Here is a 13,495-nt window from a genome sequence, read left to right on the forward strand (position 1 = left end):
ACCTCAGCTCTTTCACTTTCAGAGGTGAAAAGGATGGAGGCCTTTAATCAGCTGTATCAGCTGTTTTTGTTTCATAAGGAAGCAACAACAATGAAAACAAAACCCACACTGCCTCAACACCTACTTGTAATTATAAGCCAGATGCAAATTAAAATAAAAGTCAAGCAAACACTGGGGCAAAATCTCCTTGAGCTAGAGTGTTCCAAAGGGACTGTCCTTCCCTTGGTTTTATTTCACTTTCTCCTAAGCTTGTTCTTTGATTATTGAATTACAGGGTTCTGTCCTCTCATACCATTTTCAAAGGCTCAGTGTTCGTAATCTATGGCCTGAGAATACCAGCACGAAAGCTCTCTACTGGAATCATCCATGGAAGTGTTTCAAGGGGAAAAGACCCTTTATAACTATCTTAAAGACGTGTGTGTGTGTGTGTGTGTGTGTGTGTGTGTGTGTGTGTGTGTGTGTGTTCATATGTATAAACAGACCATTTGCTGGGAAAAGGGTCATATCTATTAGTAAAATCCCAAAGATCTCTCCAAAATTAATCACAATTGGTAGGACTTTAATCCTTCATCCAAATACTTAATTCTGTTTATTTCAGTTTTGTTCCTGCTTCTCTCATTGCAGTTATATTTTCTTTTTACCCTAGTAGTTCTATACAGGCATTTTAGATCTCGAAGCAGAAATATTTCTTCCTTATTCACTACCATTTGAGAGGATTAACTCCCAGTTTAGGGCCTATGTAATAGACATTTCAATTAAAATAAACTTTTCAAAGAGTGTGGATGTGTGGTGATACAAAAGGTCATGAAGCTTGGCTCCTGCTGTCTAGGGGTCTGTAAGTAAAACAGGAAGGCATATATATTTTTTAAAAAATGACCATCAACAACAACAATCACAGCAATGCAGAGTCATATGGGAGTAATGGGAAGGATAGATGAGGAATTTCTAAACCTGTCTGGGAGAGTTAGGATGTACCTGTTGAAATAGGTGATATTCAGATGTATCTTGAAAGGCCTTGAGGAATTTTTATAGGGAGAACAGGTGGGAATGAGCATTCTTGGCAGGAAGGGGGACAACAGTTAGTTTCAGTGTATCTGGGGCCTGAGGTAAATGGGTCAGTGTGGTGGGACCTGTGACTGGTAGGGGACATTGGAGTCAGGTGAATGATCCCAGGTGGAGGACTTGGGATTTCAGGTGAAATCATCTATGCATATATATGGGGGGGGGGGTGTGTCCTTACATATATGCCTATCTAGAGAAAATGTACTTTGGGAGAAGTCTGCTCAGTTGTTGAGAACTTCCAGGGCGTGGGAAACGGGAAAACAGAGGGTGAGCAGACAGAGACCATATGGGAATTGAGGAGTCCAGGATCTAGAAAGGCATGTCCAGGTCTGAGGTAGAGACGTGGGGACAGTTCCCTGAGACGTGAAAGAGGACCCGAAGCTGCCAGAGGGGAAAGAAGCCAACACTGCTATATACACTGTTTGATTCTATGAGCACTTTAAAACACAACAATGAATATAGACCCTTAAACACTTCAGTTTGATTGTTTAAATTGGGAGCTTTCAGCTTATTTTATCAAGAAATATCTTGGGTTTTGTGGAGAGTATTGTGCAGAGTGCAGTGGTTTAGGTCATGCAGTTATGTTCCAAATGAAACCCTATTATTCGCTGGTAAAGGTCAAATACAAAATGACTATTTTTGAAAAGGTGACTCACACATAATTCCTTTGCATTTTAATAAATAGCATGTTCATAGATACTTTATCCTGAGCATGTCTTTGGTGACTTGGCAAATAGGGCCACATAATATTTTCACTGATAAACACATGTACCGATGGCAGAGCCTATAGACCACAGAAAGCAAGACTAAACATTGTAAAGTTGTTTGTACGTTATGGCTCTCTGCGAAAGAACCAGACGTTTGTATCCTTTGCCTAGGGCTGCTTAGAGACAGTTTAGCTGTCACATAGTTACTAAATGGCCTTTTAATTTACTATATATATCTGAACCTGAGGATAATGTTGTGAGTATTTGAGAATTGGCTTGTGGAAGAAGCTAAATTTGGCTGTTATCACTGCTAAAGGGGCCAGTTTGCAGAAAAATATTTTTAAGGTGTGCTGAAATAATATATTTGAATTAAATTTAGTGGACAGAGTATGGAAAGAGTTTGCTCTGAAAATAGCTTTTATCTAAGCCCTTTTCCATGATAAAGATAGAAAATTTTATAAGCTGTTGTTTTATTTGTTTTTTTTCCTCCATCAAATAATATTTACTAGTTATCTTTTTTGATGACACAGGTCTTGTTTCTTCCATTGTTACCCTTGATGATTTTGTCTAAGCATGTTGCCAGTGTATACCCTTAAATCAAGAAACCCCAGGGGCTTCCCTGGTGGCGCAGTGGTTGAGAGTCCACCTGCCGATGCAGGGGACACGGGTTCGTGCCCCGGTCTGGGAAGATCCCACATGCCGCGGAGCAGCTGGGCCTGTGAGCCATGGCCGCTGGGCCTGCGCGTCCGGAGCCTGTGCTCCGCCACGGGAGAGGCCATAACAGTGAGAGGCCCGCGTACCAAAAAAAAAAAAAAAAAAGAAACCCCAGGGTCTTGCCGGCACAAGGAAGTGTGATAATGTTTTACAGGCTATATAGTCACGGATTATAGGATTTGTTAGAAGTGGTGGGGACGGAAGAAACAGCCACCTGGAAGTTGCTTTCCTCCTCTCAGAGCTACAGCAGTCTGTGGAAATGGTGACCAGTACAGTCAGAGAGAAGACCCCCTTCCTGAATCCTCCTAGGCATCCCCAGGAGGACACATTTGCAGATGGGAAGTAGCAGACAGTGCACCTCTTAGAGTCTGGCCCTGCAGGGCTCTGGACATTTCTGTATGCAGACGTTTTCCAGAAAAACTGAACTGTGTTAATAATGACTAAAAGGTGTTTCTCCATAGTTGGTTGTTAATAATGACTGAAAGGTATTTAAAAAGCAGTTTATTAGTCTGATTTGACATCTTGTCATTACCACTTAACTTAGATGCTGATCCGCTACATTGATTTTTAAAGCTTTACGTATCCTTTGCATTTACATTGTTAGCTAAAAGCATTTTGTCGAAAAATTTCACCATCTGGCAATTTAATTCTTTCCAAAAGTGTCTCTTGTTTAAATATGAAACCACAGCTTACACTTTTATCTAGCAACCACTCAACTTGAACACAGTTATTTAAAATTTTTAAACTGTGGATAAACCTAGTCACATAAAATTGTAAATACTGTGTACTGCAAAATATTACCACCTTCTCCTAACAAAATTTAGTATCAGCAATGCTATTGCCCTCTGTCTTAAAAAAAACAAACAAAAACCCAAAAACGAACCCAGTATCTTGTTTAGAAAGGTTTTTCTCCTAAAGACAAAGATGCCATCAATGCCAGCTCAGAAGGATCCGTTTAACAGCTGGTGTGTGGCATGTAATGCCTAAACACTTTTTACATAAAGATGGCATGAATCTAATAAATAAAAATTATTCAAATGGTCATAATTTTAAATGCAGTTAAATCAATACATCTGGGTACATATCATTTAAAAAACTTCTCTCTTCATCTGTAGCCTCATCTGGAGTTACTTAGCATGTTTGTTTTGAATCTCTGACTGCTAACCTTAATCCCATTTCTCCAGCGTTCTGCTCAGCAGTTGTCCTTATATTATCATGAGGTTGTCGCCAATACCGAAAGTTTAGAATTTGCTTTGAAATTTCGGGATGTTTCCCTGCTCTCAGCATTATAAAAAAATGTATATATGTGAAAAAAAATGATTTTTAAGTTTCTCTTCAGTGCTTATAGGGAAACTGTTTACCTGAGCACTTGGGGGGAGAGAGGAAGCCCTCAGGGTGTGTGTGAACAAATTCAGTATTTGGGAAGAAAGGTGCCAGCTGATACTTCAAAATATTGCACTACATCACGAACGTCTGTATTATTTGTTATATGTGAGGTGGCATAGCTTGAGAACTGTGAAATCCATAACATTGTATGACTCGAGCAATTAAGAAACATTTCAGTCAAACCTGGAAGTTGGTCTGCTTTTAAAACTGGTAGGATTTCACAAGTTCCAGTGGGACAAGTTACATGCATTCCCACTCCTCTATTTAGCAAGAAGAGGAGCACCTGCAGACTTGGAAATTTGTCTCATGACCCTGATTTCTTCCCATATTTACCAAGACCAACTCATATTAAATTGCCCAACAAAACCTGAACAGGCATCAATAATATTTTCCTGTTACACAATTTGCTTTTCATTAAAGGCTACATGAAGAGGAGAAACTCAATTATTTTCAGATAAGAAGTTAGATTAGGTGGAACTCTGCAGATTTGCCAGCCATCTGGTTCTGTCACAGACTCCCTAGGGATTCTGAACATGCTTGCAACTGAAAAGAATTTGAACCTGAATGACTTTTAAATTGGGACATAAAATGTGGCAACGCAGACTATGCACAGATACTTAGCAAGAACTAAGGACTGCCAATTTTGAGGTTTATGCTCCATGATGTTTTCTTTAGAGAGAACTAAAAGGCATGCAGACACTTGTTAATAATTGAATAAAAACTCTTTCCCTAAAATTAAACCATACCTCTAAGATATACATATAGATAGATAGATAGATAAAGATATATTTTAATTTTTATTGGAGTATAGTTGATTTACAATGTTGTATTAGTTTCAGGTGTACAACAAAGTGAATCAGTTATACATGTACATTTATCTACTCTTTTTTTAGATTCTTTTCCCATATAGGCCATTACAGAGTATGAGTAGAGTTCCCTGTGCTGTACAGTAGGTTCTTATTAGTTATCTATTTAATGTATAGTAGTGTGTATATGTCAATCCCAATCTCTCAGTTTATCCCTCCCCCTGCCCCTTATCCCCTGGTAACTGTAAGTTTGTTTTCTACATCTGTGACTCTACTTCTGTTTTGTGAGTAAGTTTATTTGTACCCTTTTTTTAGATTCCACATATAGGCAATATCATATGATATTTGTCTTTCTGTGTCTGACTTACTTCACTCAGTATGACAATCTCTAGATCCATACATGTTGCTGCAAATGACATTATTTTGTTCTTTTTATGGCTGGGTAATATTCCATTGTATATATGTACCACATCTATATGATATATTTTAAATTATTCCAAAAAGTCTTTTGCTCTGAGTGACCTTTCTCATTTGCCAGTTTGCAGGGAAACACATTATCAGTAATTAAATTCTTATGTAAGGAAACTTCTGTAAAGAAAATCCAAAGTGTTATACAGATTAGTCTAAAGACTATAAAGTAACAAATCTCATTTTCGTTGTAGAATTTTCTTTTTATTTTTTTAATTGAAATGTATTTGACATATAACATTGTAAAAATTTAAAGTGTACAACATGTTGATTTGATATATTTATATATTGTAATATGATTGTCATTGTAGTGATAATACCACTATCATATTACATAATTATCATTTCTTTTTTTGTGGTGAGAATAAAATAAGATCTAGGAAAGATTATTTTCATTTTCACATCAGACACCTCTTCACCTGTCTCTCCCTCAGTCAAGCTGCACGGTTTTTTTTTGTGTGTGTGTGGTATGCGGGCCTCTTACTGTAGTGGCCTCTCCCATTGCGGAGCACAGGCTCCGGACGCGCAGGCTCAGCGGCCATGGCTCACGGGCACAGCCGCTCCGCGGCACGTGGGATCCTCCCAGACCAGGGCACGAACCCGTGTCCCCTGAATCGGCAGGCGGACTCTCAACCACTGCGCCACCAGGGAAGCCCAAGCTGCACTGGTTTTGAGATCTGCAGTGAGCAGTATATGAGAGCACAGGCTGCTGGACCATGTAGGAAGTGGAGAAGTGTGCAGGGTGTTTGATCTCAACAAACTTGCAGTTTTTCTTTATCAAAAATGTCACATGTCAGAACACAGGTGACCAAGTCCTATGTCAGAACACAGCTGACTTTGTAGTTTGTCTGGCAAACACCAATTTTAGATCTTTCAAAAATCATTAATAAGGACATTGCCTCCACAGCCTGCTGCAATCCCCCATTAACTACCAAAATTGCATTTACCTCCACTAAGGGACTGCAGTCTGTGCCAACACAGGCCTAGACAACGGATGTTCCAGGATGATCATTTAAAGATGTCTCAGACTTTTCATGCATGTAATTGACAGTGATTTTGAGACAGTTGACTCTGATTTTGAATCCTAGAGGGATGAGCTCTGATCAATGGAAAAAAAGCTTCACTTGCTACAGGAAGATATGCCAAGCCAGGAAAAATTTTTTTTGTTCAAATATCACTAGAATTATATATTAAGAAAATTATATATTCAAGTAGTTCAGCCCATGCAGAAAACTTCCAAAGGAACATGTATGGCATAAATCTTACATTGTATTTGATTTTACAATTCAGTAGGTGTCTGTAAACACAAAAGACCACGAATAGCCAAAGCAATCTTGAGAAAGAAAAACGGAGCTGGAGTAATAGGCTCCCTGACTTCAGACTATACTGCAAAGCTATAGTCATCAAAAGAGTATGGTACTGACACGACAACAGAAATATAGATCAATGGAACAGGATAGAAAGTCCAGAGGTAAACCCACACACTTATGGTTACCTAATCTATGACAAAGGAGGCAAGAATGTACAATGGAGAACAAACAGTCTCTTCAGTAAGTGGTGCTGGGAAAACTGGACAGCCACATGTAAAAGAATGAAATTAGGACACACCCTAATACCATACACAAAAATAAACTCAAAATGGATTAAAGACCTAAATGTAAGGCCAATACTATAAAACTCTTAGAAGAAAACAGGTAGAACACTCTCTGACATAAATTGCAGCAAGGTCTTTTTTGATCCACTTCCTAGAATAATGAAAATAAAACCAAAAATAAACAAATGGGACCTAATTAAACTTAAAAGTTTTTGCACAGCAAAGGAAACCATAAAAAAAAAAAAAGAAAAGACAGCCCACAGAATGGGAGAAAATATTTACAAACGCAGCAACCAACAAGGGATTAATCTCCAAAATATACAACCAGCTCATGCAGCTCAGTATCAAAAGAAACAAACAACCCAATCAGAAAAGGCGCGGAAGATCTAAATAGACATTTCTCCAAAGAAGACATACTGATGGTTAAAAAGCACATGAAAAGATGCTAAACATCACTAATTATTAGAGAAATGCAAATCAAAACTACAATGAGCTATCACCTCACACTGGTCAGAATGGCCATCATCAAAAAATCTACAAACAAATGCTGGAGAGGGTGTGGTAAAAAGGGAATCCTCCTACACTGTTGGTGGGAATGCAAACTGGTGCAGCCACTATGGAGAACAGTATGGAGGTTCCTTAAAAAACTAAAAACAGAGCTACTGTATGATCCAGTAATCCCACTCCTGGGCATATATCCAGAGAAAACCATAGTTCAAAAAGATACATGCACCCAGTGTTCATTGCAGCACTATTTACAATAGCCAAGACATGGAAGCAACCTAAATGTCCATCAACAGCGGAATGGATAAAGAAGATGTGGTACATATATACAATGGAATATTACTCATCCATAAAAACAAACAAAATAATGCCATTTGCAGCAACATGGTTGAGTGAAGTAAGTCAGACAGAGAAAGACAAATATCATATGATACTGCTTATATGTGGAATCTAAAAAAAAAGCTGAAAATGAACTTATCTACAAAACAGAAATAGAGTTACAGATGTTGAAAATAAACTTATGGTTACTGGGGGTAAGTGGGGGAGGGATAAATTGGAAGACTGGGATTGACATATACATACTACTATATATAAAATAGAAAACTAATAAGAACCTACTGTATAACACAGGGAACTCTACTCAATACTTTGTAATGGCCTACATAGGAAAAGAATCTAAAAAAGAGTGAATATATGTATATATATATAACAGATTCACTTTGTTGTACACCTGAAACTAACACAACATTGTAAATCAACTATACCCCAATAAAAAATTTAAAAGTAAATAAATGGGGCTTCCTGGTGGCGCAGTGGTTGAGAGTCCGCCTGCTAATGCATGGGACACGGGTTCGTGCCCCGGTCCGGGAAGATCCCACATGCCGCAGAGCGGCTGGGCCCGTGAGCCATGGCCACTGAGCCTGCGCGTCTGGAGCCTGTGCTCCGCAACGGGAGAGGCCACAGCAGTGAGAGGCCCTCGTACCGCAGACACACAAAAAATAAATAAATAAATAAATGTATGTTTGTAAAAACATACATTTGTGAAGAATTTTGTTAATTCTTTTGAAAACTACATTGTCAAGGACAGAATCATTGTGTCTATTAGAAATATGGGTACAATTTATGAGGCCCAAATTTTGACTGTGGGGCAGGAACTGTTTAGGTCTTAAATTGATCATCACCAGATTGAAGAAGAAATAACTTGCTTTGTGCAGAGCATGGTATATAGTAGACTAGAGGGCAGTCATTATAAAGTTGCTATTTGATTTACTGTGCTTGAAAAGGAAATCACAAATAATGATTGCGATCCTGATGGTCATGACGACTAATGATGAATATATCTTTCTTTGAGCACCTACTAGTGCCAGGCACCCTTAGAAGCACTTAACGCATTTAATCAGCAAATAACCTTAACCAATGGGATAAATGCCGAGATGAGTTTATTTCCCTCCTAATCTCAGGCATTCATAAATGGACCACTGCCGATAAGATATTAGAGTTGGGTAAAATATTCCAGGGCTTTTTGGAGAAGGTCAACCTTGACTGAACACCTGAGAGGTGGCTGGTTTTTCGGGAAAAGCACACTCATCTAGCTCGGGTGGATATTAAGGCAGGAGCTTGGTTGTGGCCACGTTATAGCAGATGTAGCAAAGCTCCACTTTGGCTTGAGTTCCACTGGTTTCTTTAGTTCTCCTTTTACTCTGATCATGCACTTTATAATAGAAACCTCAGGCTGTTCCCCAAAAAGACAGTATGGCCTATCTTGAGTATGTATGGAAACTTGTGTGGTGTGTTTTGAGTTATTAGATTGATCGGAAGGGAGTAGTCACTGGCAGTGAGTGGCTGGAAGAGTGAGGGATGTTAAGTGCCCTGAAAGGTGAGATAATCCCACACAGTAAAGAATCATTTTATCCAAAATGCGCATGACTCTTCTTGAAATGCAGTGCAGGTGATTCAGGTCCGCACCAAGAGATAGCCAGGGTGGCTTTATAGTGGCAGACCTGGAATCGAGGATGGTACAGTGGGCAGGAATTCTTAGAATCAAATCTGGAATACTTTTTTCCAAGTTTTTTGGAAATTGTTAGACTCCAGTGAGAATATGCTAATATTATGGCACGTGAGTTTGTTCAACAATTTTTGCATAATGCACCTTTGCTGTGGAGACTTCAGAAGTAGAAAGAAAAAGGATAACCCCTTTATGTTATGAGTTTGTTAGTATATATCTTTTATGTTATGTTAGTGTACATCCTTCCAGGCTTTACTATGCGTACTAATAAATTGCACAAAGATGAGATCATAAAGACAACACACAACTTTTTAAATCGCCATTTTTGAGTATTTGCATGGAAGGGAATAAGTTTCATAGCCTCAGATAAATACTATATGCTTGTAAATTTTTGATGTTTTTAAAAAATTGTGTATGGGAAGAGACATAAATATTTAGATTTCAAGTAGCAGTAAGCTTTAGTGATATTTTAAGTTTTATTTATCTTTGCTTTATTCCAAACAAGATTGGAAGTGGTTCATTTACATTACATGTCAACATTGACTTGTGAAGTAGTGCTTTGGTCAGTAAGATAAGGGCATTTCTGCAGACCACTGTCACAGGGATAGCTTTCTTCCACAGACTCTCTAAGGCATTAGGCAGCAGTCTGTAGATACTGTTATTCTGTCTATTGCTTTGAGAATTTCTAAGTTTCCAAAGTTCATCCTGAGCAGTGCTCTCCTATCAAACCCTCCAGGCCCTGATGCCTGAACTTTCCTCCAATGACCCTTTAATAGGGAGCCAGTTCTCAAGGGATTTGTCATCCTTCAACAATTTCTTCTATCTTTTTGGTGGCAGGTAACTGTTATATTGTTAGTGCACCTTAGTGCAGTTAATTTGTTATTAACTGTTAGTTAATTTGTTTTTTTCTTTAGAATTTAGAATTTTTCTTCTGGGTGGGGAGGATACAAAACAGAGCTTTATGCTTTCTTTTTGCACAGGCAGTATTCTGATAGAAAGCCTCCATGCCTTGAGGCACTAGTCTTTCTTTTGTTAGTCTAAAGCCAGGGAAGGAAGGGCCAGGTCCCACTCGCTCTGTGAATGCTAGACCGTTGGCCTCTGTGCTCTCTGGAGGGGCCAGGAAACTAAGGAAGCTGAAGAATGGCTAAAGGACATTTCAAGCTAATTTATTATTGAATTGTGTTGTTCAAGTCTTTCACTTGCCTCAAGGTGAGTTGCAGCTGACTCAGATAGCTCTGTCAGATTCCTAGGCCAGTTAGGAAATCACTTATAGCTTTATTAATGACAGTTCATACACCTTATATTTACTAGAATTGATGAATCAATTAATTAATTGATTTAGCAAATGTTTAATTAAAATCTGCAATGATGACTTAATTTTTATCAAAAACCATGACCTTTTCACATACATAATGGAAAATATGATATAAAATTTAACAGTATTTTTTCCCTGAATGTTTGGATTATGAGTAATTTTCATTATCTTTCTTCCCTATTTTACCAGCATTGTGTTAGCTTGTTTTTTGTTTTGTTTTGTTTTGTTTTGTTTTGGGTCTGAGGGCCCATGTTGTAATGTAAAGCTCACAGTGAGCATAGGTCTTTTTTCCTGAGATAACTAAATCTCAGAAGCCACTGGCTTCAATGTGCAGTTTGAATTCTTGTCCCCAAAACGTTTTACACAATTATTGTTATAGCCCTTGGATTTGGTACTTTGGATGGGAAAGAGTTTGATGTTAGGATACATGTGGTTTAAAGTAATTTTTACAGAAGTGACAATAATAAGGCAGGCAGGCAGATAAATAGCTTATTACAACACATTTGCTAATATAATGGGAACTATTACTGGAAGAAAAAGAGCAAATCAAATGAATTAAATGTTTACATTGGAAGAATTTCTAAGTTTGATCAAATTCAAACCAATTATACTATTTTTAAAAATTATTTTTAATTGTGAACTATAAATATCAACCCAATCATGTATCAGTGGAATGGCTTTGATTTTTTCCTCCTAAGTCTGTTAAGACCGGTGTTTCTCAACCCTGGCTACTTATTAGAATTAACCAGGGGTCTGTGGGGGAAGGTTTAAACGATCCTGATGTCCAGGTTATACCCTTGAGCATGATCTATGGAGAAGACCTCAAAGTTTTTCTGAAACTCCCTAGCTGATTCTAATATGCTTACAACTGCTTTGATAGATTATTGAATTTTTATGTATATTGAACTGAAAGATTGCCTTTTAAAAAGCATTTTTTTCAATTAGAAAAGCAGAATTTGCTTCTCAGCCGCTTGAAATTTGGCTCCTATCACAGGAATAAGTATCTTCCCATGGAGCAAGGATGTTCAATTTGGCAGACCTCAAGTACAGGGAGAGCCACAAAGGACTGTATTTATCTTTCCCCTGGGCTCACAGCAGTCATTACACGCAAATATGTTTATTTATCAGAATAATAAATGAGTGGTTCTGCAGTTCTGTTTCAGATTCACATGCAAGATTCTCAGTATCTTCAAAGAAGGGCCTTTGAAAGACTAAAACCTCAAACTCCCTTGCTTTTTATCTTTTTCTGCTCTCTACATATATATGAGTTTTGGCAGGCAAGATTTTCATTGACTAAAATCAAAGGGAGAAACATTAAAAAAAATTTAAAACAACAACAGAAGAATCCCAGATATTTCAAGCAGGATGAAGAGCTAGCAATCAGGCTCCTTCCTTAGAAAGAAAAATATGGGAATACAGTATTCTTAGAATTCTATCCCCATCCAAGAATCTTACATTTGTTGATCAAACCAATAGTTTCTTTGTTAGAAAACGAAGAATCTAAGCTTTCTCTCCACCTTGGGAATACTCTCCTGAATAAACGGACCTCAGGCTGTAGTCAGATACCAACTGAATGAAAGAGCCATCTTTTAGTAGCTGAGGCATGTGAAACTGGACAACCCCAGTGAACAGGGATAAGCTGAGAAGGAAAATTGTTTGATTTCAGAAAAGACATGGAGTTACCCTCTGGGCTGACCCAAGTTGTCTCAGATGATGAGTGGCTATGGAGGTGACAAAACTTTATTGGCCTGAAAGAAATATAGAGAAAATAAATAAGCTTCGTTTGCTCTTAGTGAAAAAAAAAATGTGTGTGCAGTGAATTTCCTCCTTAAGATTGGAGCGAGTAGCCTGCTGTCAGTTTCCTAAATATATCACCTATAGAGAGGCAAAGACTTCAGGGCCATCTTAAGCTCTGCCCCTAAATAATCCTAAATGAAGGGCCCAAGAAATCATACTACCCAATAATGCTTTAATGTAACGCTTGAGTTTTTTTGTGTTTTTTTGGGGTTTTTTTGCGGTACGCGGGCCTCTCACTGTTGTGGCCTCTCCTGTTGTGGAGCACAGGCTCCGGACGCGCAGGCCCAGCGGCCACGGCTCATGGGCCCAGCCGCTCCGCGGCATGTGGGATCTTCCTGGACCAGGGCACAAACCCGTGCCCCCCGCATCGGCAGGCGGACCCCCAACCACTGCGCAACCCGGGAAGCCCGAGTTTTTTTTTTTTAAACTATCCTTGCATATCTGACCATCCTGGACAGGGTCGCTTCTACTCAAGAATAGTCTTAGTATTAAGCCTTGTCACTTGGTAGGGAACCAAGGCCATCACATCTGAACAGTGAACTTGTTTTTATTTAAGCACTATGAAAACCCATAGGACCCTTCAATATTAATACCAAGCAGGTTTGTATATGACCTAGCCTTAATAATACAAGAGATTTTCTGGAAAAGTGAAGGTGATATCTTTCATCTGTGTGAGAACTTAAACACTAAAAGAAGATGATTTAATTTCATGTTATCCTTGGACTTTCTTCTCCAAGGTTGTTCAGTGTATTCCAAATAAGTATGGGCGATATTTTAAAGTACATTTTTCTGTTTGAATGTCAGTGACCCAAATTGTTTTAGGTGTGCTTGCATTGAAGTCATTGCATCAGCAAGAGACTCCTGCACCCAAGAAACCATTTTTAAATACCAGGAATATCCAGAAACTGTTTTCCACGTTGAAAATTCAGGAAGGAATGGAAATACTGAAAAATATGTTCCTTGTTATTGGAGTGTAAAGTGCTAGAGAGAAAGACTTTAGTAAGAAAATTAAAACCTTTCTTTTTTAATTCAGTACTACTAATTAAAGTCATACAGTATCTCAAGTATGTAAATCTAATCAATGACACCACAGATTCCTGGGATTGCTGACCTGGTGAACAAAATAAATTGTACTTT

Source organism: Tursiops truncatus, chromosome 3, assembly GCF_011762595.2.
Source record: "Tursiops truncatus isolate mTurTru1 chromosome 3, mTurTru1.mat.Y, whole genome shotgun sequence".
Lineage (NCBI taxonomy): Eukaryota > Metazoa > Chordata > Mammalia > Artiodactyla > Delphinidae > Tursiops > Tursiops truncatus.